At 40.9% G+C, this 26,057-nt stretch overlaps 1 pseudogene; it reads right to left on the bottom strand.

The window, feature by feature from the left end:
- Positions 1 to 3,487: 3,487 nt before the first annotated feature.
- LOC105463354 (sodium/hydrogen exchanger 7-like) overlaps positions 3,488 to 26,057 on the bottom strand; it is a 98,913-nt pseudogene continuing 76,343 nt past the window's right edge.

Raw genomic sequence — 26,057 nt, 5'->3', positions numbered from 1 at the left:
TTTAAGAGAAAAGACAAAACACTTAACCTAAGTGCCAAACGCACAGTGGTCATTCCATTTGGTAAATGTATTTGAAAAAGAAAGGCAAGAAGAAGAAAAGAAGATTCCAAAGAATCTCAAAAGTAGGATTTCTCCTCAACAAGAATGTTAGAATTTAAGGGATAATGCTAATTAGTCACACCTCTTCCCTTACGGGTTCTGAATCCATTGAGGAGATAGACTCAGATCTACGGAGCTGAAATGATCAGTTATGTTTCCAAAAAGGCTGACTTGGAGAACTTGCCTTGACCCATGACCAGAACCGACTTGCCAACCAGGATGCCAGGCCTCCCCTAGCTCCAAAGAGCAGAGTAGCCCTACTGAGTCTAAGAGACAAGGAGGTAAGAAGGGGACAAGTGCTGAGGACAGGTTGCTGGGAAAGAGAGACCCAGAGGGGCTGACCTCCACACCCCATGACCTTCTTCCCAGCCAGGGTAGGGACAGGAAAAAAGGACAGGGGCTTTCTTCCCAAGTCTTCCATTCTTCCATAAGGTGGAAATTCTTACTTCAAGAATCAAGGCAGGAAAAACAAAACAAAAGAGAAAGAAAATGATTTTTTTTATGACTCCAAAGATATTGTTTTCTCAATTCACCAGGCTGAAGCATCCAGGCTGTGGCCAACTAAGACTGAGTGTAGGGTGTGGAGTCCCCATGGTGGAGTTGCCCATGGTTAACCCAGACACCCTCATGAGGCCACTTCTTCAACACCAGTCACCAATCCTCTGTTTCCTCCCGGGATTGCTGGTGAGTAATTTAGCTTCTGCCTCCAAAGGAACAAAACCTGTTCATTAAATAACCCACAGGGTTATTTATTTAATGAGCCCACACATTTCATTTCCAATTCTATTCTCACCTTTAATCATGTCCAGCAATGTAAAGTTAAGTTCGTTTCCTTCTTGTACTTCTGCATGTTACTGTGTCCTTCTCATAGAGTAAAACTCCTGACCCCTCCTGCCCCTTGCTTACTTCCCAAACGTGGAGAATCCAGACATCTGCTTGATTGAGTGGGAGGAATCCACATTTACTCCCCAGATGGCTTACATCACATGTCTCCTTCATGTGTAGCCTCTCCGTCCACACCATCGGGGACACCACAGCTGGCCAGAGCAGTCACTGACCCAGACTCTCCCCACGGTGGGTTGTCCCAACACCTCAGCTTAAGAAAAAAGGATAGAAACCCTGTGTGGCAATGGTCCAAAGCTATCTCCTCCAGTCCACTGCTAGCAGCAAAAAAATCCAATATTTTGCCTTCATCTAAGTTCTACATTTTTTTCCTCAATTGATTTTTAACTAAGAGGAGAATCAGAAGTAGGATATTAATGATTCCCTTGAACCTCGATAAAAGATGCCAATTACATAGACTAGGGAAAGAGAGAGAGGGGAGTCTGCATTTCCATCAGAGTTGGTGTGATGTTGATATCATTTTTCCCAGTGGCTTTCAGGCTCATGAAGCCCACCGATTCTTCATAACACCTCTCTTTGTGCTCATTCCCCTTCATTTTCATCATCATTTCCAGGCTTTTATTGCGTCTCAACAGACTTTTGCCACCAGCTCTGTATTAGTCACATTGCTAAAAAGAAATACCTGAGACTGTGTAATTTATAAGAACAGAAGTTTAATTGGCTCACAGTTCCACAGACTGTAGAGGAAGCATGGCAGCATGTGCTTTGGGAGAGGCCTCAGGAAGCTTCCAATTACAGCAGAAGGTAAAGAAAGAGCCAGTAATTTATATGGCCAGAGCAGGAGGAAGAGAGAGGGTGGGGAGAGGCACCACACACTTTGAACCAACCAGATCTCATGAGAACTCACTCACTATCACGAGAAGAGCACTGAGGGGATGGTGCTAAACCATTCACGAGGACTCTGCCTCCATGATCCAATCACCTCCTACCAGGCTCCACCTCCAAACACTGGGGATGATGCATATTAAAATCATATCAACCTCCAACTGGGGTCCCAGAATCTAGTGTTAAGCCCCCCTCCAAACTAGCATACACATAATTGTCATATTTAATCTCCCTAAAACTTTTCTCTTTAAAGGAGAATCCCCTGGTCAGGCATATGCAAAGACACCTGTCACCCTAGAAGACTGAGCCCCAAATCCTATCCTACTTATCACAATTCTCCACCACCAGGTCTCTTCCAAATGCACCTATCTTTCTGCAAATCCTCTCCTCCCAACAAACCCAGACATACTCATGTGAGTTCCTATCTCTCTACTTTTACACTAATGTCACATATTAAATAAGTTAAACCAATTAGAATTCAGCATTATGCAATCTTCCCACCACTCCAATCATTCCTCCATTCCACTGTTTGGCCCATGAGACAAACATAGACGATGTCGCCTTGTGAATAATCTTCATTCTGCTGCTGACTGTTCTCCTCCTCTAACTCAACACCAGCACCTCATCCTCGCTCTTCAATATTTGACATGCATTGAGATCAGCATAGCTAGAAGCATCTGAATGTAGTAGACATGATCACTCCTCCAGCCTCGAGCTCACTTGGGCTTGTCCTCAGCAAACTGAGAACTCAGTGATGCCAAAGTACAGTCCACAGAGGTGAAGGCCCACCTTCCTTGCTCTTCCACTAGCCTTGAGTTGCCTCATGGATGTGGTAGTACAAATATCTTGCCCTGCTGATTTGACTCCAGTGACTAAAGCAATGCTATTTTTGTTCAATGCCATTCCAAACACAGACCAACTATAGAAATGTGAAAGCTAGAAGGGGCAATGTAGTTCAAAGAAGTAGCAATCTATACTAACTCTGCAGGGAAGAGTGACCGTGCTGAACTTGAAGACAGAAGCCACATGCACATCACAGAATTGATATGAGAGCTTATACTTTGTGGTGTACTTCAAGGAATTTTAAGAGTAAACTCTGACTTTCCATAAATTGATAGTAATGTGCTCCCCTTTTGAATGTAACCCTTACATTTCCTATGACACTACTGTGCCTGCTCCAAGTGCCCAACCTGATCTCCCCATTTCAATGCCCAGTTGCAGTCCCACCTACTTCTCAGTCCTCACACTGACCACTGAGCCCACGGTGATCTCTCTCTCCTCTGAACTCACTTGATACCAGTAGCATTTCCCTGGCATGTAACTTATGCAACCTTGTATCATTATCCATCTGATTACGGGGGGTGTATGTATATGTAGTCAATCTCTCTGAAGACATTATAAAGCCCTGAAAGACAGAGACCTTATCTCTTAGTCTTTGCACTTCTACTATCCAGCTGCAGTAAGTTCTGGGTAAACACGTGTGACGATAATGAATAAATTTAAAAATCCAGTTCTTTGGAAAGACCCCAAAGTCAAGGTGCCAAGAAAAATGTTTGCATATTCTGTCTACCTGAAAAATGCCTGCTCATTCTTCATGATCCAGACCAAATGCCAGCTCCTTTTTGGTGTCATTGAAACAAATACAGACTTTGCAATCAGCTAGACAGGGATTCAAATTTTCTGCACAATGACTGGATAAGTGACTTCGAATGGAAGTTGTCACTGAGCATTGGTTTCTAGTTCTGTTAAATAGAAATAGTGAATCCACCTTAGAGAGTCTGAAAAAATAAAATAATATATAGACAGTATCTAGAACAAGGTAGGCATGAAATCAATGGCAATTAGTAATATTCACTGTCTTTCTCCTGTGCTCCCATGCACTTTGCCCATGTTGCACCACCACTTTACACACTGCATTGTGAATATCTGCATCTGCGTCTAGCTCCTCCACTCTTCTGGGAGCTTTCCAAGGAGAGGGATTATCCTACCTCTGTGAGAGTTTATTTCATGTCAGGCTCTGTGTTAGGCTCTCTACATACACTATCTCATTGAATCTTCACAATAAACAATTATTCCCGTTTTATACATAAGAAAATTGAGCCTTGGAGCATTTAAGGAACTTGACCCTGTTCACACAGGTACAAGCAACAGATCTGACCTCTGCACCAATGTTACCCCAAATCCAAACCCTTATCATCTTACTATGCTGGGAGCAAGTATGCCTTAGCTATGCCATGTCAGCCTTCCAATACTAGCACATGAGTGCACAAATAAATATAAACAAAGTGATTATTTCATAAATAACAGGATTCTGATTTCATTTAAATGAATATCTTTGTTTCACTTTGAGATGATCCAACATCTGGAACAGTGCCTGAAACATGACTGTTATGGCATAAGTCACTTTTTAAAAAAAAAAATTGTTCTACATTTACCAGCCTCCTGTTTCATAAAAGGCACACATTTAGTTCATGAAGAAAAACCATGGTTTAGATCCCAAAGAGATTCTCCCACAAGTCCTGAGGGAGGATGTTCATTGCAGCATTATTTGTGGAGGCAGGAAATTGGAGTATCATCCCCGGGAGAGTGGAGAGGGAAAATGTGATAGATGTTCACCCCGGGGTACAGCAATCAGCTGAACGGATCACAAGTGGACACAGCGACATGGATGCTTCTTAAAGGCAAAGTGCCGAGTGGAAAAGTAAGAAACAAAGCAAGATTTATGACAATGTTATTTATACACTACCATTTACAGAAGTTAAAAATCCATACACACAAAGAACAGGATACATTTCAGTAGTTGCTGATTAAGAGCATGGATTTCAGCCGGGCGCAGTGGCTCACACCTGCAATCCCAGCACTTTGGGAGGTCGAGGTGGGTGGATCACCTGAGGTCAGGAGTTTGAGACCAGCCTGACCAATATGATGAAATCCCATCTCTACTAAAAATACAAAAATTAGCTGAATATGGTGGCATGTGCCTGTAATCCCAGCTACTCGGGAGGCTGAGACAGGAGAATCTCTTGAACCTGGGAGGCAGAGGTTGCAGTGAGCCGAGATCGTGCCATTGTACTCCAGCCTGGGCAACAAGAGCGAAACTCCATCTCAAAAAAAAAAAAGCATAAGAGCATGGACTTCAGGGCTCAGTTGCCTAGGTTCAAATTCCAACTTCGTTGCTTAGTAGCTATGTGACCTTAGGCAAGTTACTTAACCTTTCTATGCCTCAGTTCCTTCATCAATTAAATGGGAATAATAAAGGTAAGTAATTCATAAGGTTGTTAGGATAATTAAATGAAAGATTACATATAAAGGACTTAGAACAAAGCCTGGCACAAAGTAAGGTCTATATAAGTATTTACTATCATTCATATTTTGCAAACACCACACAAGGAAAAAATGCATATTAAAAACATTAGATGACTGGTCATACGGAATGTGGACGGGACAAAAAAGAATAAGCAGACAAATAAAAGGAACTGTGCACACAACAGTGATGTTAATTTACCATTAACTCAGAAGTATGATTAATTTAATCCTCTTCAGTTAATTTTTTTTTTTTTTTTTTTTTTTTTTTTTTTTTTTGAGACAGAGTTTCGCTCTTGTTGCTCAGGCTGGAGTGCAATGGTGCAATGGTGCAATCTCGGCTCACCGCAACCTCTGCCTCCCAGGTTCAAGCAATTCTCCTGCCTCAGCCTCCCAAGTAGCTGGGATTATAGGCACATGCCACCACACCCGGCTACTTTTGTATTTTTAGTAGAGATGGAGTTTCTCCGTGTTGGTCAGGCTGGTCTCAAACACCCGACTTCAGGTGATCCACCCGCCTTGGCCTCCCAAAGTACTGGGATTACAGGCATGAGCCACCGCGCCTGGTCAACATTTTTTTTAAATCACTAGCATTTACTAGTCAAGCTGTTACAAACCACGTACCTTACTGGGAGTGATCTGCAAGTGGCATTTGTGACAAGTTAACTTTCCAGAGTTCAAAAAACTCACCGTATACTTAGAACCAACATTATACTTAAGATATGACCACAGCTAAGCCCACTTTACCTCAACATCCCTTCTCAGCCAATCCTGGCCCTGGGTGAAAAATTAACAAGCATTTATTCATTGGCTACAATCAAGAGAAATAAAGCCATTGAAGTGCACTTTTAAAATATAAAATGCTAAATTGAAGGGCAAGTTGAGTGGTACCTACTATATCTGTTGAAATCCATTCAAAAGTCCTTCCAGCTGGAATACTGGGGAACCCTTTGCAGAGACAGTGGGAAGCAGGGCTAGCCCCAGCAGTTGCTTGAATGACTCCTAATGGGTCTCCTTATTAATGGAAGACCAAGAGATACATAGGAAAGGAAGACTCATAACAAAATAATTCCAACTGACTTTAGCCTCCAGGTTAACTAATACCTCGTGAAATCTAATTACTACAATTAAGCTGGGCCCCTTCCCTAGAGGGTGAGCCAGCAGCATCCGCACCATGGACAGCAGGTAAACGTGAAGTTATTATTTCAGAAACTGAGGGAAAAAAATAGTTTTTAGACCAGTTACTTTTTAATGTTATCAAATCATTAAAAATTACTAAATTGTCAGCAATAAGATGCAAATGCTCAGTGATATGATTATGCTGTGAGTACAGTCCTGATTTTTAAAATGTGTTAGTACAAATATCAAATCCATAGGTATGGTTTTTGCAATACCACACAGCATTCCAAAATCCAGTCCAAAGAGAAGTCCCATTATTTCACCATCCTCTTATGATTCTCAGCAATTTCAGACTGCAATGGCCAAATTGATGCCGAAGTTTAGAATATAGAAACCTGTGCATGCTGGCACTATCTATGTCTCTTTCATAGGTAAATTATGTGAAATCAAAGCTTTGACTTGGCCAGCCTTCATATTGGAACCCAATAGAATAGAAGTGGTTGTTTTCCTCCCTTATTTTGATTGAATGGCATTTTTAAAAATAAGTTATTGTAAGGAACCCACATTCCTCTTGGGCCTTGATTTGTGTCTTAAAATGTTGAAGTCCTTTTAAAGCCATGTCTTTCCATGACTGTATCCATGATGAAATAATGATTACGATCAAGTTTTGTGGCAAGTGACTAAAGCCCACTTGGCTTTGGAAAGACAGGTGTATGTTCTCCCTCCAATAAGCATTGGATGTCCAGTGCTGGCAGCTCCACAGTCCTCAGAAACTCAGGCTCCTCCATCCTTAAACAAGGCCTTCACCTTGGGGTCCAGATGACTGCTCCACGCAGTACCAGGCATCACATCAACACTCCAGGCAGCAGAGAAGGAAAGGGGAGGAAGAGAGTACACAATCTTTCTTCAAAGAAACATCTGATGGGTTGCACACACTATTTCCTCTTACAGCCCATTGTCTATGGCTACATCTAGCTTCAAAAAAAAGACTGGGAAATGGAGTTGTTATTCCAAGCAGACGTGGCCCATCTAAAATGAAGGATTCTATTGCAACAAAAAAGAGGAGAATGATTTTAGAGGAAAATTAGCAGACTCAGCCACACTGTTTCCGAATAAAATAGTGATTTTTTATACATTCATTTCCCATCTTATATATGCCCTAGTATACTGCACAATTCCCAGTGTTACTATTTCTATCACCAAAAGAATGAAAAAGAAAAATAATATTAGACGATTTCTAGTATTCAAGAAATATTAGGCATTGTACTGGTACATTCACATTTGTTAACCCATTCAATTCTCACATAGCCTTAGCCTCATTTGGGGAAACTGAGATTCACAGCATTGATATGTGAAATGGGAGCATTTAAGCTTAGAGCCCCTCCCAGTTTTCTCTCCCTATAACATGTATTTAACTAAATTCTTTTCTTCCTTAGAATCCATCAACTTCTTTATTCAACTCTCCCCACAACCAAGACCTTTCTTCTGAAGCACCAATAAATAAATCAGGATTCTGCCATGCATCTGTGGATGGATGAATTGCCAGTATTCTCGATGTGGAATGGGGGTGCCCAAATGTTTCCATTCCTATTTTAAGTGACGAATTCATGTTCTTCATGCCCCCATCATTTAGCAAGAGCTTTTATTTTACCGTGTGCCATTCAGAACATTCAGAAGTACTGCATAACATTAAGGCTTGTGCTCGTGCCATATAACATTGGAATGGGTTCATTTGGCTTCCACCCTAGAATAACACCCAATTTTCAGGATGTGATTTAGCAGTCCTTCCTTCCTCTCAACTCTAAGTATGTGGCATCTGTATCACTGGAATTTCAAGGTAATTGAATTCATAATTATAGCAGAAGATATTGAGTGTGTAATATGTGCCAATGATGTGGAAATGATCTATGAGATAGAGTGGGTTGCAGTAATTATTATTGTCCCCATTTTACAGATGAAAACACAGGACCTTAGAAAAGCTAACATGCCCTAGTTCTCATAATTAATATGTAAAAGAGCTGTGACTTGAACTTCTTTTTGACCAAATAGTTCATACTGTCAACCTGCCTACTATGAATTAGGTACCAGTTAGATTGTTGGCAACACAGCAGGTACACAAGAGTCAGTCCCTGTTCTCAAGGGATCACAGTTCAGTGGGTTAAATAGAAATGTGCCTTCAACTGCACTGCACTACACTGAAACAAGTGCTAGTACTGGATAAGACCCAGTTGTTGGCACTAACAAGAGAAGTAGCTAATGTCACATTCAGAGTAGAAGACCTTGTGTTATAGCCTTTTATGCGTATGGCCTGTCTCTCTACCTAGGAAGCAGAGTCTCATACATCTTTGTTTCCTTATTCCCTTATACAATTCCTGACACACAATAAGTGTCCATGAAATACAACCAGCTCTTGCATAACCCAGAGTGAAAACCAACTACCCTGACAAATCATACTATTTAGGACTGAATCCACACTTTCTAGCTGAGATGCAACCTGCACAGAATTATACTAACTTCATTTTTCAACCCATGGTATTTGAAGACACATGAACTAGTTGGACATGAAAACCCCAGACTGAACAGCAGCTGGACTGTTTTTAATTTCTGGGGCAGGATAGTAGGGACAGGCTTTAGTCATGTGATAAGGGAAGCAGCCACAATACAGAAGGCTTCTGAGCAGTGGGGAAGATGTGCTGTGCTCAGGACTGAAATTGCTTTCTTTCTTAAAAATGCCTGTCAGATGTCTAAAAATCCTCTCTCTAGCAGCAGAGGTGAAGGCATTATCTAATGACCAAAGTAGACACTGAATCAAAGTGGACATTTGAGAGTAGCAGTGGACAGGCAACTGTAATAGCAAATTGGAATAGAAGTAGCTAAAGCTATAGAAACACAATTCATCAGTTGATGAAGTCATCGTGATTTAAGTTTGTACTATGAGCAATTTTAGACAGAGAGACTGAGAATTCTCTGCAGTTGAAATGTCAACTCAAATACAGAAAAAAAAAATGACTATTCCAACATGTAAACCATATAAATCAGCATAGTAAGTAGATTGATGTGGGACATGAAAGAGATTCAGCATAGACCAAAGAAAATACATGGTGACCAATGTGGCAACAAATGAAAACCAACAAAACAAGAACAAGCAAAGACTCCTTATTCATTCAGAGCTTGTTATATAGCAAGGGAGCAAGCCACTGTCACTTGCATTTGGCAAAGACTCAAAGGCAGAGGAGTGAGAAAGCTTCATCGTGGAGAAAAGGGAAGGTTTCAGGTGTGCCCTGACTGGAGGCTTGTTGGCCTGGGGAAGGTGGAGACAGGCTAACTACAAGTGGAGCTTCCTACCTGATGGGTTTGGGACATATTTGGCTTACTCTGGTTATTTCTATACTGGAAACAAGGACAAAAATTAGAGATACTGTCAGTTGTTAATCAAGCTTGGCAGTTTGGGGCCAATAGTTACAGGGGTTATTGTTTCGCTTCCTGGACCAGTTTCTAGAAACAGTGGTTAGACTTCCTGCAAGTTGATTTAGATAGCAGGCTGACTTCCTGGGCTAGTTACTAAAAATAACAGATTAGTTTCCAAGGCTGGTTGCTGCAGATTGTGGGACAGAGTTCTGTTTTTGCATATTCAGTTTCTCACCAGGGAAACACATTTTAGGAAAATCTAGTGTAGGGCTGAAGTCAATGTACCATGAGCAGGACCAGCTTCACCTGCCACTTTCTAGTTGTGTGATTTGTGCCAAGGTGCCAGACTTCTTTCACCCTCAGTTTCCTCATCTGTAAAACTGAGATACTGCATAAGAGTTTGATGAGGATTAAATAAAACAATATACATAAAGTCCTAAGCATAGTGGCTGAACATGGAAAGCAGCAAATTAATGTCATCTGCTGTTAATGTAATCTTACTACTATCTTTTTTTACCTGACTTACTCCAGGAACTTTACCGGAGAAAGGGGATAAAATTCCAAGGGATAGCATTTCAGGGAAAATCCACTGGAGAGGTTTCACAGGCCATGAAGCATATATTGAGTGCTCTGTGTGATAATAAAAAGACTAATTGGGAAAAGTCTGTATATACCTCACCCCAAGAGAAGGATACCATCAGAGAGTTGCCTTTAAATATTTAATATCTTATGTTTGATTGATAACTAATCTGCCTGAGAATAAATTTACTCTAGAGACAGTTACATGGCAGCATTGTGGGAAAAAAAAAAAGTACAGGAGAGGTTAAAACAGTCTGCAAACTTTTGAGAAGAGACAACAAAAGAATGCACAATAATAAATAAAAATCTCATGAGGGCCTCAGAGATAGGCACTATGATTATGCCTGTTTTACACACAAGAAAACTGAAGCAGGGAGTAACTGAAGCAGGGCTCAGTAACGTGATAGTCATAGTCAAGATTTAAGGAGAAAGCTTCACAACTAAGTAGGAAGTTGCAGCCAAAAAAAAAATGTTTGGGTGGCCTGGATGGTTCTGTTAAGAACACACCACAGAGAGATGATGCTTAAGTACAAATGGACTGAGAGAATGGGACAAAAAGTGTATAATCACTAAGTTCCCCACTCAAACTTTCTCCATATTATAAAACACTGGCATCTTCCATTTAACACATAGGGAATTATTGTATTTCATTTTCCACCTGCATTTTGTATGAAGTTTCTCTGACATATTATTCACTCCCTAACGGAAGAAGATGTCTGAAAGAAGCAAATTATTCTGTTTTTAACAGGACCAAACCTGCAGCCTTGGCCCCCAAGGTTCTAAGGACATCGTGTAAGCAGCCAACAGTAGGGCAGGCTTTGGTTCAAAGAGCCTGAGTTTGTAAGAAAACAAGAGGAGTATCCGCTAAAAATGTTTGGTTGATTTAACAAAGCAGTTTGTACCTTCTGAAATGTACAAGTTGCTAAGAAATTGCATTGTTTTCCTCTTTTTGTAGAGTACATTCTTAATGTGGTATTTTGGTTTGTGTTTTATGAGAGGTGCTATAGTTTCAGGGTTTGAATATGGGTTTCATTAATCCCATAATTTGTGCCTCCACTGGAAGGAACTGAATATTCTAGACTTGGTGCATAGTGCCCTCTCCTGGATGAAGTGAAATCTCCTTACCTAATATGCAAACCTAGAGATAACAAAATGGATGCGAAAAGACAAGGGAAGGCTCCAGAGGCACATGGTGAGAACTGCTATCTTCCCTGGGGATACAGAAAGAATTTGCCCATCCCCAAGATGGTCTGCAAGATCCAGTCTCAGTCCTATCCTATTGAAGGATGAGAGAGTGCAAGACATCTATGACTTAAAAGGAAAAAAAAAAAACAAAACAGGCATGAGAGGATATGGTCACTGTCTGGATTCAGAAGTCTAACCAGAAATCTACACACCTGAGAATGAGTTGGATGGATGAAACTAATCTCACCAGATCAGTTCAGGGACCCAAACAGAACCTTGGTGGTCTGAAAAAAAGAAATATCATGGCTGGGTGCGGTGGCTTACGCCTGTAATCTCAGCACTTTGGGAGGCTGAAGCGAGTGGATCACCTGAGGTCAGGAGTTTGAGACCAGTCTGAGCAACTTGGTGAAACCCCGTCTCTACTAAAAACACAAAAATTAGCCGGCCGTGGTGGAACGCGCCTGTAATCCCAGCTACTCCAGAGGCTGAGGCAGGAGAATTGCTTAGAACCCAGGAGGCAGAGGTTACAGTGAACCAAGATCGCACCACTGCACTCCAGCATGAGTGACAGAGTGACACTCTGTCAAAAAAAGTCACATACTCACTATTTAGAATGACTCTCAGAAATTTGATCCTGTTCATCTCCTACATTTGTTTAGTTCTGATCACAGCAATTGAGTTGCAAAACATGTGGACTGCAGTTAATGGATGCTTTTTGAAGAAGTGCTGATCTAGAAATACCAGACTTTTCTAAAAAGAATAGGAAATGGGTGTGTCATCAATGGTGCTGTCCACCGATGTTTCTGGTTCTCTTTCTGGGCACAAATGAGGACTGCACTTTCTGTACCTCCAGGAAGTTAGGTGTGGCCCTATGGCTTGCTGTGGCCAATGAAATCTGAGTGGAAGTTAAGCCTTAAAGAGGTGCTGCAATATTCGCCACATTTCCTTCCCCTCGCCACCGCAAGGTGGGCAAACTACACTCCCTGCAGACCAAATCCAGTCCGCTGTCAGTTTTTATAAATAAAGTTTTATTGGAACACAGTCATGCCCATCTCTTCACACATTGCAGCTGTTTCCATGCTATAATGGCAGTTAAACAGCTGCAATAGAAACCACATGATCGGCAAAGCTGTGTATTGTACTGTCTGACCCTTTACAGAAAAAGTTTGCCAACCCCTGCTCTTGGTGGTGGGGTCCCGGAGAGCAAACAACATAGAGGGTAGCCATGCGGAATGTGACGGACATGTAAAAGAATGAAATAAACCTTTATTGTCTTCGAATAGTGAGATTTCAAAGTATTTTTGCTACTGCAGCATAGCCGAGTCCATCCTGACCCTACACGGGATAAAGAAAAATCTCTGATAAAAATACAAAAAGAGAAAGTATAGAATTGAAAACACCTTGAAAGAGATTCCCCAAACATTAATGATAGCAAATATGTAAATTCAATGGCATTGACTTTATCTTTTAACCAGGTGGGGAATAAGCATGATCCCCACATACCAATGAGGCTATTTTTCAGTTAAGCCAGACAAAGACACGATGTTTTTCCCCAAGATTCTAAATGAATTCATTTCTATATCCAAGGAAGGCCAGCCAGCTTTAATCAGACACTGGTTTGTTTTATGAGAAGAGTGAAGAGGCTCATTACAGCAAATCCCAGGCACACGTTGATAAATTCCTAAAGTTGTACTCTCATAAAACTCAGGAACACACTTCCCATTCCACTCTTCTTCTGAATCACTGAGCCAGAGGCAGTGCCTGATTTGCGACCTTCAGCTGTCCGCCATCCCTCGTAGATCACTTCCACCTAATAGAGCCTTAAAATTGTCATCATTTTCTTTCCTTCCACATTTGAAAGAAATGCTAAAGATTGATCCACCACTGGGTTAGCTATTTTGCAACTTCTCCCACCTGGTTAAGAAGGAAGCCATTGTAAATAAATGCAGCTTTCCAGGACATTTTAAATGGTAGCAATCACGGCAATTTCAGCAACACAGAGGGGAGGGGAGCAGAGAGGAGCGAAAGTGGATATAATGGGCTATAGGTAACATATTTCACCTCTAGGGAGCCAGGGTAAGCCTTTTCCCAGTTCCCTCAGATTGAAAGTTGTAACCACCTAATAGCTAGTCAGGAGCTTGGAGGAAAAGAAGTGTTCCCTGCCTTGTTTCCCATCAGCCTTGACATCACATCTGGCTAACTCTAATCACCCCTTTGTGTACCAAGGCAGGATGCAGAGGAATGAAGAGACACGGCTTCTTGTAGACTGGACCCTAGTGGAGAGAGATAACAGGTACCAACATAAGATCATTGCAGATAAACAGGGGACTTTCATCAGAAAGGCCTCTGCGCACCTAAGAATTAATTCAACTGAAACTGGGGTGGGGACAGAAAGAGTGGCAGGAGGGTGTGCTCAGTCTCAGGGGTCAGCCTCCAGGCATTCTGTAAAGCAGCTCCATCTTCCCAATGCTATGGATGTGTGATGCTCAAAACTGCTTCATCCAAATTCAACTCAGAATGGAAATTCTTCTAACACAGAGCTCTCCCTCAGGCTGTGACAAGTGTTCTCTACAGGCCCAAAGACTAAGGAGAAAGAAGGGAAGGGTTTTTTCCTTCTGTCGTTAGTGCCAGCCTTCTCTGCGAGCCTGTCTGATTCCTTCCAATCTATTCCAGAATAATAAGTAGAAATGAGCTCCCCCATCCCTACAAAGCAGGTAGGAGCCACAAGAATGAAAATAGAACTAGGAGCCCCAGTTGAGGAGTTAAACAAGGTCCAACATTTTGGTTTTATCAGTTGCCTGGGCTTACTTGTTAAGTGCACAGATGACTTCTAACTAGGACAGCTGCTGAACACACTGGAAAAACAAAAGTTCAAAACAGCCTCACTAAATTAAAGGTGAGATCCAAAGCCACCAGCAAATGCAGGTTAATAGAGAGCCCCTACCGCAGCTTAGGTTAAGGGGAGAACAATAAAACTACCCAGGTACAAACAACATACAAAAGTGCTGGGCATGTATGTATGAAAGAAGATCTGGAGATCTTAGTGGACAAGTTCATTGAGTCAGCAATATCATAGAAGTGTTAATAAGAATATAAAAGACAAGCTATAGAAATACCTTCATAGATGCATGCATTCTTTTATTCAGCAAACTTTATCAAATGCCTTCTATGCTCCAGGTATTGTGCTAAAATCTAAGGCAAAGCTCAGTAATCTACAGCAGCCCACCGGTCATACTATTTTTGCATGGCCCTCGAGCTAAGAATGATTCATACATTTTTAATATAAAATATAAAACAGAATATTAGCCTTTTGGAGAGAATAGTTGCTCAAAGAATACATTGCCTCTCAGCCCACAAAGCCTAAAATATTTACTATCTAGCTCTCCTCAGAAAAAAAAAAAAAATTTTTGCCGACCTCTGATCTAGGAATACAAAGTTGAATAGGAAGTGGCCCCCACCCTCAAAGAACTCACAGTTTGGTGTGAACTATATAATCAGTATCATAGTACTTTGTTCTCCTGGCTTCACAAGATAGAAAATTTGAAGAAAGCTCATAGAAAGTGATAAAGATTAATAAAAGAATGGGAAGAAGAATTTATGAGAAAAGTTTAAAGGAATTTAGATTATTTACTCTAGAGAAAAGGAGTCTCTGGGGAGACTTAAGAATAGTCTTCAAATATTTGAGGGAATATTATTAAGCAAAAGGCTTTCCGTCATGAACAGAAAGATTAATAGAACATAGGCTAAAAAAAATTTTTATTATAGAGATGGAAGAATTTCCTGAAAAGCTTTTAAACTTCTACAATGAATTAGAATTAGATGAGATCTAAATTCAATGAATTGAGAAATCCATTTTCTTTAAGTCTCTAAACCTAGAGTATTTTCTCATCTGTCTGGGAGTTTTAAGGGCTGTTTGAGCGTTGTCCAAGCTGACAGTGAAGGGTAGACTAGATGCCCTCTGTCTGGGTCTAGCTCTCCAATTCTTCTCTTCAGAACCTGGGGCTTTTCAGAAGCAGCAAATCTTTTTACCTCTCTGGGCCTCAGTTTCCCCCTCTTGCAAAATGAGAGACTCACGTGCTCTGAGTCTGATTTCTTAAGCCAAAACCTTGAAATGGTTCAGCAGCCAAAGAAAGTAAAGGAGGTTAAATTATCTCATCTCTCAAGGGAAGAGGCAATAGATGCTGTTTTATTCCTGATGTGAATAAGGAAATTTAGACTTAATATTTGTTTAAGTTAAAGGTAGCTACTAGTTGGAAAAAGCAGAATATGTTCACTGGAGGGAAAAGACCAAAAGAAACTTGAAAAAGTGACTCAAGATTGTAAAAGAAAAAGGGGGAAATGTCAAGGAGGCATATACAAAGAAAGACATAAAGTAGGATAGCAGTAAGAACGACATTCCATAATCACAATCAATGTGATGGGATTCTATGCTTCTCTTTAAAAGACATACATTCTTAGATAAGATCTAAATTCAAAATTCAACTGCATGTTGTTTGCAAGAGAGCCACTGATAACCAAGGGACACACATGTGTAAAACATAAAGGGTTCAATATGGAACTTGGTTAATCATATGCACACTGCGGTCTTTAGGAATGAAGTTGTCTTATTTGGATGTGACCTGTGCCTCTGTCCCAATGTGACCATCCCTTGCTTTTTAGGGAAGGTCACAGAGAAGCATGGTTTAAAGACAGTTATTAGGAACTGATGGTATTTGAAGGTATGGTATTCTTTCCATATACTGACTGATATCTAGAATTCTCCATCAGTAGAAGGACATTGGTGTTGGAATCGCATAAAGTATTATTTCACCCCAGTTCCATCATGGTCATGTTAATTAAATGTTGGCTTTTGATCAAAGAGAGATATGCTATAACGTTGGAGATGCTATACGCCATGCAATAGAACTCAACATCTCCACCAATGTCTAATAAGCACCTTACACTAATGCATTTAAACAGAATTCCTGATGCTGCACATCAAATCTGCTTCTCCCACAGACTCACCATCTCAAATGGGAAAATTGCTCAGGCCAAAATCCTGGGAGCCATCTCTTTCCCCTCTCTTTATCTCATACTTCGAATACGCTGCAAATACTGTTGGCTCAACCATCAAAATATACCCACTTCCAATGCTACATCTCTGGTTTCAACCACTATTGTTTCTTCTTTGGATTGATAAAGTAGCCTTGGAACTGGTTTCCTGACTGTAAACCTAGGCTCCTCTAGTTTGTTCTCATCACAGCAGCCAGACTGATCTACTATGTGCAATCAAGGCACTATGGTTGATCATTGTCATTCCGCTGCTCACAACTCTTCCATAGCTCCCCATTTCAATCAGAGTTAAACCCAAAGTTCCCCAGTGGCTTTGAGGTCCATCTGTTGCTAGCTCTGTGGCCCCTCTCCTCCCACTCGCCCCCTTGCCCACTTCACTTCAACCACAGTCTCTTTGCTGTTCCTTAAACTGGCACTCAAGCACATACCAATCCCAGAGCTTTTGCTATTCTTTCTTCCCAGAACTCTCCTCCCCCTGATATCCAGATGATTCCCTACCTCCTGTTCTCACTTCTCTGCAAAAATACTGTTAGACGTTTCCTGCCCACCTATGTGAAATGGCAACACCATACTCCCTAGTTTCCTTCTTCTGCTTTATTGTTTTCTATAGCACTTGCTTTCCCTGGTATCTTGATACTTACTTGTTGTTTTATTGTCTATATTTTCTGCCTCTCATAAAAAAACTCCAAAAAGTAAGGCGCTTTATCTCCCTCACTACTGAATGCTCAGAACTGGAACAGAACCTGGCACTTTTTTTCTCCTCAACAAATATTTGCTGAAGGAATATGAACGTGCTTTGAAAATAATAAAGCACTATATATATGGATAATTATTATTTACATGGGTGGGCAAAATGAGATTTTTTCTTAATTTCCAGTTCATTTTTCACTGCAAGATATCCTCTTGGCTCCATCATAAGGAGATTCTTCATCTAACTACCTAAAGATCACATACTGCCAATTTTGGTCATGAGACACCCAGAAGTGACATTCAGAATAGCCTACAACCTGTTCTGAAGGAAACCATGGGAGTGGACCCAACAACCCATCAAAATGATTTCAGCTGAAACCAGCATATACTGCCAGAGCAACAGCAGCCTGGAGAAACTTAAGACTACTGATAGCAGTTCTACTGCACTATCATCTTGTAAAACTTGTAGAGAAATAAGCACTGAACTAGGAATCAAAAAACCTGGTTTGCTGCCACTTCCCCAACTCAGGGTTTCTTAACCTCAGCACTACTGAAGCCACATGATTCTTCGATATAGGAGATATCAGCAGCATTCCTGGCCTTTGCCCACTAGATTCCACTAGTATCTCCTCCCCACTCCTACCCCACCACCAGCTGTGGCAGCCAAAGTTGTCTTCAGACATTCCCAAGTGTCCCTTCAGGTTGAGAACCACTACTCCAACTCCTAGCTATGAAAACTGAGATAAATCAGTAAACCTCATGAGTGTTAATTTCTTCACTTGTAAAATAGGAACAGTAACACCTATCACATGCAGTAGCTTTAAAGACTCAAGAGATAATATATATAACAAGCACTTCACAAATTTTACTATATTATTATTATACCTATTAGTTTTCACACCTGACAAATGACTGGAACAATTTATCTTGCTCTGATAAATGACTTTGCTGACGTAGGCTACACTGACGATGGGCATATTGCCTTTCTACAGTCATAAAGTTGAGCTTTTGTGTGCCTTATCTGGCCACACCTGCAAGACACAAATTATCTCCAAATCCATTCCCTGGTTGGTTTCTCCCCTTAAAGAGCATGCCCTTTAAAGAGTACATTTAGAGCCAGCCTGCTCACCCATGGTTAATTCTGTGGGCTGTTTATCTACAGTAGGATTTATTTGAGTCTATCTTGGTAAATGTAATGAAGCCTGGGTGTGCTTTTATGGGGATGTGAGGTGAAGCTAGGGACAGCAGAGAAAAGTCTTAGGTTAGTTTTGGAAATGTCATTTCAGAATCACTTAAATTGGAAAAGTTCTAGACAGTTCTAAAAGGAAAACTCCAATAAACAAACCCATCACAACAAATAAGACAGAAAACCCACGTCTGCTTTTTGGAGCAGAGAATAGTAGAGCATTTGATGTGGATTCTATCTTGGAAACTATTAATAACCTGTTCTGCCAATTTTTCAGTCCTCTGCCCCCAAGGACTAGACAACTGAATTGTGTGGTAGACTGTATCTATTGTGATATTAATTTGGTCTTTCTCTGGTGAAAAGACATAAATGAATGAATGGTAGAAATCTAGGAAGATGGATATAATTACCCCATTTTGCAAACGAAGAGACTAAAAGAGGTTTCATAGCCTGTTCAAGGTCACACAGATAATTGATGGAGCCAAGAGATGAACTCAAGTCAGCTAGCTTCAGATCCCAGCTCTTTTCATTAAACGGTGCTAAAATACCTTAACATTCTTGTAGTTCATTTACCTGCCCCGTTATTTCACCACCTGCCCTAGAGAAAGGAATGGCAGAAAATATAAGCAGTTTTTAAGAGGATTGGCACATTTACAAAGGGCAAAGCCCAAAAAAAGATGTTGGGTTGATGTTGTTGCTACTGAAAAACAATCAGGTCTTCCCTGAAGCTACCACTGGTGAACCAGCACCAGGCAGGAGCTTCTTCATCTAAACCCTCAGGAGGATTCACATCTTCTCTTATAGAAAGTTTGAACTGGCCAGGCGTGGTGGCTCATGCCTGTAATCCCAGCACTTTGGGAGGCCAAGGTTGGTGGATCACCTGAGGTCAGGAGTTCAAGATCAGCCTAGCCAATGTGGTGAAACCCCGTCTCTACTAAAAATACAAAAATTAGCTGGGCATGGTAGCAGGCACCTGTAACCCCAGCTACTCCAGAGGCTGAGGCAGGAGAATTGCTTGAACCCGGGAAGTGGAGGTTGTGCTGAGCTGAGATCAAGCCACTGCACTCCAGCTTGGGCGACAAGTGCAAAACTCTGTCTCAAAAAAAAAAAAAAAAAAAAGAAAGAAAGTTTGAGCTTATTGAACCTTAGCCTGCCAGGTAGGATGCATACCATGATGAAAGCTGCCTCCACCTAAGAGTGAGATTCAAAGTGTGCACAGAGTGTCAGGGGAGATAACTGATACAAAATTTCAGGGAGAATAAATTCAGGAGATCTACTATACATCATGGTAACTATAGTTAATAACAACATATTGTATAATTGAAAATTGCTAAGAGAGGAGATTTTAAGTGTTCCCACTATGAAAAAATAAGTATGTGAAACCCACAGCCAACATCATATTGAACGGGCAAAAGCTGGAAGCATTCCCCTTGAAAACCAGCAGAAGACAAGGATGCCCTCTCTCACTACTCTTATTCAACATGGTATTGGAAGTTCTGGCCAGGGCAATCAGGCAAGAGAAAGAAATAAATGGTATTCAGATAGGAAAAGAGGAAGTCAAATTGTCTTTGTTTGCAGATGACATGATCCTATATCTAGAAAACCCCATCGTCTCAACCAAAAGCTTCTTAAGCTGATAAGCAACTTCAGCAAAGTCTCAGGATACAAAATCAACGTGCAAAAATAACAAGCATTCCTATATAGCAACAACAGAGAAGCAGAGAGCCAAATCATGAATGAACTCCCATTCACAATTGCTACAAAAAGAATAAAATACCCAGGAATGCAGCTAACAAGGGAAGTGAAGGACCTCTTCAAGAAGAACTACAAACCACTGCTCAAGGAAATCAGAGAGGACACAAGCAAATGGAAAAACATTAGATGCTCATGGATAGGAAGAATCAATATCCTGAAAATGGCCATACTGCCCAAAGTAATTTATAGATTCAATACTATTCCCATCAAACTACCATTAACATTCTTCACAGAATTAGAAAAAACTATTTTAAAATTCATATGGAACCAAAAAAGAGCCTGTATACCCAAGACAATTCTAAGCAAAAAGAACAAAGCTGGAGGCATCATGCTACCTGACTTCAAACTATACTAGAAGGCTACAGTAACCAAAACAGCATGGTACTGGTACAAAAACAGACACATAGACCAACGGAACAAAATAGAGAACTCAGAAATAAGACAACACATCTATAGCCATCTAATCTTTAACAAACTCAACAAAAACAAGCAATGGGGAAAGGAGTCCCTATTTAATAAATGGTGCTGGGAGAACTGGTTAGCCATATGCAGAAAACTGAAACTGGACCCCTTCCTTACACCTTATACAAAAATTAACTGAAGATGGATTAAAGACTTAAATGTAAAACCCAAAACTGTAACAACCCTAGACGACAATCTAAGCAATACCATTTAAGACATAGGCATGGGCAAACATTTCATGATGAAACCATCAAAAGCAATTGCAACAAAAGCAAAAATTGACAAATAGGATCTAATTAAACTAAAGAGCTTCTGCGTGGCAAAAGAAACTATCATCAGAGTGAACAGACAACCTACAGAACAGGAGAAAAAGTTTCCATCTTATCTATCCTAACCTGACAAATGTCTAATATCCAGAGTCTACAAGGAACTTAAACAAATGTACAAGAAAAAAAACAACCCCATTAACAATGGACAAAGAACATTAAGACACTTCTCAAAAGAAGACATAAATGCAACCAACAAACATATGAGAAAAAGCTCAGTGTCACTGATCATAGAGAAATGCAAATCAAAACCACAATTTACCATCTCACGCCAATCCGAATGGTGATTATTAAAAAGTCAAGAAACAACAGATGCTGGGCAAGGGTGCAGGGAGATAGGAACACTTTTACACTGTTGGTGAGAATGCAAATTAGTTCAACCATTGTGGAAGACAGTGTGGCAATTCCTCAAAGACCTGAAATCAGAAATACCATTTGACCCAGCAATCCCATTACTGGGTATATACACAAGGGAATATAAATCATTCTTTTATAAAGATACATGCATGCATAAGTTCATTGCAGCACTATTCACAACAGCAAAGACGTGGAATCAACCCAAATGCCCATCAGTGAAAGACTGCATTTAAAAAATGTGGTACATATACACCATGGAATACTATGCAGCCATAAGAAGAAATGAGATCATGTCCTTTAAAGGGACATGAATGGAGCTGGAAGCCATTATTCTCAGCAAACTAACACAGGAATAGAAAACCAAACACCAGATGTTCTCACACATAAGCAGGAGCTGAAGAATGAAAACACCTGGACACAGGGAGGGGAACAACACACACTGGGGCCTGTGGGTAGGGGGATGAGGGGAGAGGGAGGGGATCAGGAAAAATAACTAATTCATGCTGGGCTTAATACCTAAGTGATGGGTTGATAGGTGCAGCAAACCACCATGGCACACGCATACCTAGGTAACAAACCTGTACATCTTGCACATGTACCCCAGAACTTAAAATAAATTTTTTTTGAGACAAGGTTCACTCTGTCACCCAGGTTGGTGTACAGTGGCACGATCTCGCCTCACTGCAACCTCTGCCTCCCAGGTTCAAGTGATTCTCCTGCCTCAGCCTCCTGAGTAGCCTCCTGTAATCCCTCCTGGGATTACAGGCACATGCCAACAGGTCTGGCTCATTTTTGTATTTTTAGTAGAGACGGGGTTTCACCACGTTGGTCAGGCTGGTCTCGAACTCCTGACCTCGTGATCTGCTCTCCTTGGCCTCTCAAAGTGCTGGGATTACAGGCGTGAGCCACTGCACCCAGCTCAAAATAATTTTTTTTAATTAAGCATATGAGACAATAGATAAGCTAATTAGCTTGATTTAGCCACTCCACAGTGTTTATATATATGCCAAAACATCATGTTGTACATCACACATATATCCAATTTGTCAATTAAATTTTTTTTATTTTTTTATTTTTAAACAAAATATGTACACCTAGTTCAAGAGAGGAGATGCTGGCCCCAGAGGCTTTCTGCTATACTCACCCCTTCCTTACACTTTACACAAAAATTAACTCAGGACCTCCACACTTCTTAGATTCGTGACCTTACACAAATGACTTAACCCTTCCAAGCCTTCATTTCACTTATTTATAACATGGAGATGATAACATTGCCTATCACCCTGAATTGTTGCAAGGATTAAATGAGATGCAAGCAAAGTGTCATGCACTGCTGCCAACCCATATTAGATGCACAATAAACATAAGCTATTGTTACTATTAAAGGAGAAAGATTAAAATAGGCAATATTTCAATTAACTTTAGCAAAAATGAACATGATTCTCCTGTACTTAATGTGACTATTTCCTCAGGTCAGACAAACATGAGATAGGCTACCCCTCACTGAATCATACCTTCCAAACCTGGTAACTGAGTCAACATGATTCCCTTTAGGTTCAATTCCAGGCCCTCGTACTAAATTTGTCCCCAGTTAAGACAAATAGGTTGACCTGTCAACAGAGAGACTTATGGAGTCCATCTTGATTAATTCTGTTTCCACCAGGGGCTGAGCCCCATGGCTTACATGTTTAGTTTTTCCACTGTAAAGCCTCAACCTTCCCAGTCCCTGAAAGCAGAGTTCTATGCCCCAGCCACTGTGGCTACCTTTCCTGTCTCTCAACACCTATCACCAGCTCCCTGACTACTTTTTCCTGGCTTTGCCAATGCTAGTGCCAGTTTGATTTGAACTCAGCCTCTTCAAAGCTGTGGTAGTCTCATCTCAACAATTTTCAGATCTTGCATCCCTAGTAGACCCTGGTTAAAAGGTTCAGGAATCCTACAGATTCTTTCCTGGACAAAACTCCTTGAGAGGGATCTTCAAAACTCACATCCCTACGTGCTAACCCTGGATGTACTACATTTGGCTCCCATCTTTGACTGACCTAGCCTCCAGACAGTAAAGCATGGCATTTATGAACCCAAAGGCTGCAGTCATACAAGGAGCATTTGAGTCCCAGGTCTGCCACCTACTAGCTGTATGATCTTGATCAATCACTTATGATGCTTTCTGAGCCAAACTATAAAATAGCGATAAAAACTCATACCTCTCAGAGTTGTTGTAAAGACTGAAAGAGGTAAATTAGATTTAGTTCCGTAGTTGTCACAGAGAAGCTTTCAATAAGTCAGTGTTATTCTTGATGGAAGGGATCTTCCTCTGTAGCATATCCCCCCTCCACTGCAACTTGATGTCTAGCCATTTTTCACCTATTTAAACTAGACCCTTAACGAAACTACTTAGAAATTACTCAAAAGCCTAGATCATGACAATACTGATACAGGAGCTAAAAAGAAATTATTTAGGCAAATAGGGAGGGTAAGATAGTTCCTCGGTAAGGTATCCTTTAAAAAAAAAAAGCAGCCCCAAAATCATTTCTTTTCTAACAAAAAGCAGCCTGAAAAATCAAGCTGCAAGCATAGATAAGCAAGCTAAAAGCTTGCATGGGTAAATAACCTGCAGCTATGCCAATAGAAAAAGGCTACCTGTGGGCCAGGCATGTTCAACATGGCGGCTTCCTCGTCCCTTTTCTTTGTCAACCAGGTTCAGTAAGGAACAGAAAACTTGGAGCTGCCAGCTAGAGAACGCATCTGCATAATAAAAGACTAGGGTGGGGTGGCCAGCTTCTTCACAGGCTATGTAAATGGCACACCTGGTCCAACCATCTTTGGGCCCTATGTTAATCAGACACCGCCTTGTCAAGCTCGTCTGTAAAACCCTGTGTTTGACTGGAACTCAGCCTCTTCAAAGCTGTGGGAGTCTCATCCCAACAGTTTTCGGATCTTGGATCCCTAGTAGACCCTGGTTAAAAGGTTCAGGAATCCTACATATTCTTCCCCTGGACACAACTTCACCATGAAACCAGAAGACCCACTCAGGCACCCCTCTCTCTCTGCAGAGAGCTATTCTCTTTTCTCTTTCTTTGGTCTATTAAACCTCCGCTCTTAACCTCATTCCATGTGTGTCCGTGTCTTTGATTTCCTTGGCATAGAACAACAAGCCTCGGGTATTACCCCAGACGAACGACGCTGCTTCAATACTTCTAGGTCCTTCAAACCAAAGTTATCCAAAATCAAATTTGGACATACACGGTTGTTTAATATTTATTTAGAACTTCATTCCTTCAACAAACATATAATGAGCACCTACCCTATGCCAAGCATTGGGCCATGTGAGTATCAGACAGACATGGTACCTGCCCTCATGGAGGTTACAGTCCCTGTTTCCCAAATCAGAATTAAAGAGATCCTTTTTTGTGGAAAATTTTTTACTAATCCAGATTTGTGTCTAGCAGAGTGCTAGCTGGTAAAATCATTCTTTTGCTAGTAATTCCCTGTTTTCCAATATTTTAAATGTATTTTTGTTCTCATTTTAAAACTTTATTAAAATTGAAAAATGTGGCCAGGCTCTGTGACTCCTGCCTGTAATACCAGCACTTTGGGAGGCCCAGGTGGGCGGATCACCTGAGGTCAGGAGTTCAAGACCAGCCTGGCCAACATGGTGAAACCCCGTCTCTACTAAAAATACAAAAATTAGCCAGGCACGGTGGCAGGTGCCTGCAATCCCAGCTACTCAGGAGGCTGAGGCAGGAGAATCGCTTGAACCTGGGAGGCGGAGATTGCAGTGAGCCGAGATCATGCCACTGCACTCCAGCCTAGGAGACAGACCGAGACTCCACCTCAAGAAAAAAAAAAAAAGGAAAAATGCTTGCTGACTGTCTGCATGAAGGTAACCTTTGGAAGCAGGGAGGTCTGGCCATCTCGTTTTACTACCCTCATGTTTCTCCCAAGTAAACCTGAGCAAATGGCCACCACTGGCTCCTGATCTGTGGCCCAACATCTACTCTCCTCCCTCGAGGTCCTTTGCCATTTTCTCTCTTCTGGAACCTTCCAGTATTCCAAAATAAATACTGTATTTTTAAATCTGAAAATTTAGAACACATACCAGTTACTTATCTGGATTTTTTTAAACAAGAAAGGACTCCCAATTGCTGCAGTCTTTTATAAAAGCAAAGAAATTTCTCTCTTGGGGAGTTGCTACATATGACGCTGCTCTGTTTTGAAGGGTCTTAGATAAGTCTTCAATTTTGTAAAGTTTCAAGATTAATAATACCTTAGGGGGAAAAAATGCTGAAAGGTAGGCAGGTCTTGTCACAGTAAAAGAAAAGATTCTTTCCTGCTTTGCTGTGATTAGCTGCATAAATTGTGGTGCGAGTTCCAGTGCTAAATGAATTAGTATGCATCCCACCCAGAGTACTGTATTTGTTGAAGTAAAATGCTTACAATCTTTGCTTGGGGGAGGAAAAAAAAAAAGGGTATGTCATTGAGTGAATATGAATTAATCAGTACTTTATAGACAGAACCCATAATTTTAAAGCAGGGAAAAAAAGCCGACGCATTTATCAGGGTCCCACTCAGCAATCTCCCTCTGTCATTGCTAATAAATCTTTTATGAAATGGAGTTTTGCAATCTTTGCAGGAACATTACCCACCCCCACACACACACTTTTCCTTTGCAGGAAAAAAATAAGTTAGCGTCCATCTCTAATATTTTACCCTCCCTTACTTATTTGAGTGTCCTGTACTCAGAAAAAATCTCTGAAGCTCTTTAATTTTAAAGCTTTTTTCTCCCCCAATTTATAATGTTAAGACCT

Source organism: Macaca nemestrina, chromosome 10 (genome assembly GCF_043159975.1).
Source record: "Macaca nemestrina isolate mMacNem1 chromosome 10, mMacNem.hap1, whole genome shotgun sequence".
In the NCBI taxonomy this organism is placed as follows: Eukaryota; Metazoa; Chordata; class Mammalia; order Primates; family Cercopithecidae; genus Macaca; species Macaca nemestrina.
This window is presented reverse-complemented; position numbering and strand designations above follow the sequence as displayed.